The following is a 4948-nucleotide window of genomic DNA, read 5'->3' as shown; positions in this document are numbered from 1 at the left end:
AGGGAAAAGGGAAAAGGGAAAAGGGAAAAGGGGAAAGGGAAAAGGGAAGGAAGCTCCCCCTGCCCCCGGGGCTCTGGGAGAAACTCCCACCCGCACCCCCGGCCCCAGGCAGGAGCCGGACCCGCTCCCGGGCATCTTCCCCCGGCCCCGCAGCGCTGCGGCCCCCGGCCCATGATAAAGACGCTTTGAGAGTCCTCTCCCCGCTCCAACCCCGTCCCACCCCCTCATTTTTTTTTTTTTTATTATGGTTTTCTCACCGAGTCCAATAAATCGCGCGGCTCGTCTGGCCTCAGACGTGTTCAGCAACCCAAGCCCCGCCGCTTTTGTTCCGCCAAGTCTCACATTGTTTGTCCGGCTGCGCGGGGCGCGGGAGCTGCGGGGGCTCCGCGGGGCGGGGGTGGGTGGGCGATGCTCGGCACCCCGGGGCTCGCTTCTTTCTCCGGGCTTACCCCGACTTCTTCACCCACCTGGGGGCGGCCGGGGATGCTCCCGGTGGGTCCTGCCTGCGCTGGCCTCCCTCGCTGCCCTGCGTGCCAACCTGGCACGGCTCTGTGCCCTCTCTGCCCTGCCCTGCCCTGCCCGGCTCGCCGCGGCTCTCGGCGGTGTCCCCGAGCCCGGAGCCGCCGCCGGAGGAGCGGGGGCCGTGCCCGGCGTAAGGATATATAGGAGCGGCCGCGGAGCCTCCACGTAGCCCATACGTAAAGTGTACGTGGGAGAGTTAAAAAAAGTTGGGATGCAAATGCGGGGCCAGCTCCGTGGAGCGGGGGGGCTCCGGGGGGCTCCGGGGGGCTCCGGGGCTAGGGGGGAGCTGCGAGCCGCGCTATTTCCAAGCTTCCTTAACCTCTGGATCGCTCGAAATCGATCAGCAAAGCGCAGCAAGCCTGGCAATTAGGAGCTCATTACCATATATGCAAATATGGCAACCTCTCTCTCCGCAGCCACGGAGGCGCGGGGAGAGAGAACGGCAGCAGCTTTTGGGGGTGGGAACGGGGGTGAGGGGGGAACGGGGACAACGGGGATAAAACGGGTTATTTGAGGGAATTAGGGTGGTTTGGAAGGAAAGCGGCCGAGCCGTGGGGGTGTGAAGTGCTCAGGGGCGCGGACACGCGCGGCCGCGGCCCGTGCGCCTGCTCCGAATTTACTCCTTAATTCCAATAAATTTTTTCTCCCTTTTTGCCATAAACGGCCGGCGAGCAGCACGGCCCGGCCCGAGGGGAGGGGAGGGAGGGGTTGGGGTTCCCCCGCCCGCCCGGGACCCGCTCCCAAAACGGGAATATCCCGGGAATTCGGGGACACGCGGAGGGGCCGGGGCCGGGCTGGGAGCGCTCCACCCCGGCCCCAGGGAGTGTTTTAAAGGGAAATTCTGTTTCCTTGCATTTTATTCATCTCAAACCTCCCTGCAGAAAGCGGAGATCCCCGGCACACGCGCTCGATCCCGAGTTTCCTTGTTACCTGCGATTTTATAAGCCTGGCAGGGCTTTTTTTTTTTTTTTTTTTGTTGAATAAGCGCAGATTAGGGGCAAATTCTCCCCGGCATTTCCTGAGGGTTGATCACAGCTCGGGGGGCACGGCAGGAGCAGCGCACGGAGCGGATTTTTCCGCTGCTGCTCGCGGCGGGCAGCGGAGCGTTTTCGCCGGTGGTATCTCACAAAGTTTCCCCCTCGCTTTGGAAATCGACTTTATTTCCCTCCTTCCGCGAACTGTCATCACGGCGTATTAAAAAATATCGCCCGTTCCACCTCGGGCTCCGATTTGCTTCCCTGCTCAGCATTATTTTATTTTTCCCCCTAATAAAGAACATTTTCTCCTCTTTTGCCCGCCGTTCAAACTCCGAAATAACGAGAATGAACTCAAAATCAGGAATCAATTCCCTGTTTTGCGGTTTAGTTTAAGGGATAAAAACACTGATAAGTGAAGAAAACCTCCGCGAGGGATGGGGGCGGTGGGGGTGGCAGCGTCCCGAGCGCCGGAGCCGGCTTGGAAACAGAATTGCGGGTGTCTCTTCCCTTCTTTCTTTCTAGTTTTGAAGATTAATTTTATTTATTTATTTATTTAATATTTGGGAAAAACCTTTTTCTGCAGTTTCCTTTCCACCCCGGCAGCTCAGGCGCTTTTCCCAGCCCCGTCCGGGTCGCTGCTCTCTGCATTCCTCTGCCCCATTCCTCTTTAATTCCCGACTCAACAGGATTTTTAAATTATTTTTTAAATTATTACCATGAATATTCTATTTTAAAAATCCATTTTTTTACTGCGAATGGCCAGAACCGATGGAGATGCTGCGCGGGCGGAGGAGTCGTGTGTTACCCCGACCATTTCTGTCCGTCCCGGTTTATTTTTATTATTATTATTATTATTATTATTATTATTATTATTATTATTATTATTATTCGGGATTTCAGCCGACGTTCCTGCAAACCTCCCTTGAGTTTGGAAACGCGGACAACGCTGTGTGGAAAGGAAATTGAAAAATTTGAAATTCCCTTTCTGTTCCCACTTTCTTGGCAAATTCGCAGCCACCGACGCCCAGCGAAGGGAACAGTTTTCCTGCAGAAATCCTCACTACAGACCCGAGACCCTCTGGCATCTCTTCCCCATCCTCCAGTGAGGACGGCGGCTTCGCCCACCAGATTAAAAAAAAATAAAAAATAAAATAAAAGTAAAAGTGGATTATTGTTTTTCCCCTCCTTATCCCAAAGCAGCAATTAAAGAAAGTGGGAACCTTTGCCACACACGGTCATTTTTCGGGTCTCAAAGCACCTCTTTATTTTTTCTGATAGTGAACTTTAAAGAGGAGGGGTTGGAGCAAAGCGGTAGAGAAATTTATCCCTTTTTTTTTTCGGAATTCTCTTTGCAATACTGGCTCCACCAGTGGAAGGCGGGCAGCCTCCAGCTCAGGAGCTTTGTGCCCATCTCATTTCACGTTGATTTTTCCAGTGCCAACCGCTGCCACAGGGCACGAAAAGGAGCGGTAGTGCCTCAAAACCGCGTTTTCAACTTATTTTTTGAAGAGACTTTTTGCTGGAAGGCAAATCCCGGGCTGCGACGGCGGGGGCGGTCACTGTCTGATGATCCAGGAGGATTTTCCCCTCGGAAAATCGCGATTTTCGGGGTCCCGGGGGAGGGAGGCACCCCCAGCCCCGCGCAGCGGAGGAGCCGCCCCCCTTTGCCCCGCACGGAGCCGCGCGCATTAAAAATTTAAAAAATCCTCCAGAAAACCCAAACAAAGCGGCGATTTCCCCCCAGAAGGGTCGGGTTTGCAGCGTGATGGGGAGAGGGGAGGGACGCCCCCCACCCGGTTTATCTTTGCGGGCACAGCTCTGTGCCCACCCCAAACCTCTGCCCCAGCCCAAAATGTGCCAAGATGAGCCTCGGGCACATCAGAGCGGGAATGGGGGTGCAAATTCAGCAGCAGCACCCCCAAAATCGATCAGAAAGCTGCGCCTAAAGCTGGCTGTGCCCTACCCAGGTGTGCCCTCCTACCTGCGGGCACCCCCGGGTGTCCCAGCGTGGCACACGGGAGGGAAAGGAGCTCGGTGGGGTTTTTTTTGCACGCAGGCACCAGCTCCATCCCCTCCTGCACTAGGGGAGCCCGCAGGGAGATGCTCTCCGTGCCCCCCTGCAAAATGCCCTCTGAAAATGCCCTCTGAAAATGCCCTTCCCCATGTGGGCAGGAGCAGAGGGTGCCCCCTGTCCTCACGGGGGGTGCTGGGTGCTGGGGAGCACCCCCAGAGGGTGTGGGGTGCAGGGCCCCAGAGGGGACCAGCCTGCAGCTTCCCCACTGGGGATTTTTAAGGAAATTCCTTTTTTTTTTTGCCTGCCAGCTCGGAGGTGTGGGAGACCCACGAGCTCTGTAAGATGTGCCACATTTGGGTCAAAGAGGATTTTTGGCTTTTGAAGAATTTGCACTGAGATGTCCCCATGGATGGATGGCTTTAGAGAAGCTGTGGGTTATTTTCTGTAAGCAATGACCCCACGACAGGCCCTAAACGTGGGTGTGGCCGCTGCCCTGGAAATTCCAAATACAGGATTTGGTTTGGGATCCTCCCCGCAGCCCAATTCACCCCAAAATCTGGGGTGCAGCTCCCTGAGTGGCTGGTAGGTTTGGGGCAAGGGGAAAGGCTCTGGAGCTGGGTGCTCCATAAATAAATGTCTTTGTCTTGGTGCCAAGCTCCACTCCACGATGGCATTTTATGCCTTCGCTGGGCACTTCTGCTGCTGCCTGGGCCCCCAGACAAAGAAAATGCCAACAAAAGCTGCATTTTGAAGCAAGTGGGTGCATGCTGAAGGACAGTGGCACAGAAGCTCCAAAGCCATCCCCAGGAGGTGCCAACCCTGTCCTGGCAACTCCTGCCCATCCTCAGCCTCAGTCCTGAGCTCCTGCAGCAGCCAGGCCGGGCACACACAGCCTCTGTCCTGCCCATGGGAGCGCTTTGCTCCATCTTTGACCCCACAGCCAGACAAATTCTTCTTGCCTCAGGGCTGGAAAGCCTCGTGGCTTCCTCCTGGCTCTGCCCAGCGAGTGCTTCCTACCTCAGGTGGAGGGTTTAGTACCTCAGGATATTTTAATGGTTCACCCCATTCACTTCAAAGGCAGCCAGGTAACCCAGCAGCTTCAGGGGGAAAGGGGCTGAGTCCTGAAAACAAGCAACTTAATTTATATCAGATCATTTTGGCCTCGGATGTGATGTTATCCTCACCTCCAAATCCACGTGAAAAAAAACCCCAAACCAGGAAAAAACACCACGAACCCCAAACCTAAAGCGAATACCAAAATTCCTTCTTTCTGTACAGGCAGGGAGCTGTGTTTTGTGTTGGTAAAATGGGGTGAAGTGTCTCCCCAGCACCTACCCCGGCTCAGCTGCCTGGCGTCCTCCTTCCAGCAGGTGCCTTTTCTTCTGCCTCAAAGGGCTTCGATCTGGACAGCTCTTTTGGAGAACGGCTGTTGTAA

At 55.4% G+C, this 4948-nt stretch overlaps 1 long non-coding RNA gene across 1 annotated transcript; it reads left to right on the top strand.

Annotated features, from left to right (window-relative positions):
• Nucleotides 1-257: 257 nt before the first annotated feature.
• LOC121471133 (uncharacterized) lies at nt 258-2723 on the top strand. Its single transcript, XR_005982545.2, has 2 exons — nt 258-705; nt 2400-2723. It is a non-coding gene; the product is annotated as an uncharacterized lncRNA (long non-coding RNA).
• Nucleotides 2724-4948: the final 2225 nt, after the last annotated feature.

This window comes from Taeniopygia guttata, chromosome 25, assembly GCF_048771995.1.
Source record: "Taeniopygia guttata chromosome 25, bTaeGut7.mat, whole genome shotgun sequence".
Lineage (NCBI taxonomy): Eukaryota > Metazoa > Chordata > Aves > Passeriformes > Estrildidae > Taeniopygia > Taeniopygia guttata.
The sequence above is the reverse complement of the archived record's forward strand: the minus strand, read 5'-3'. Positions and strand labels throughout refer to the sequence as shown.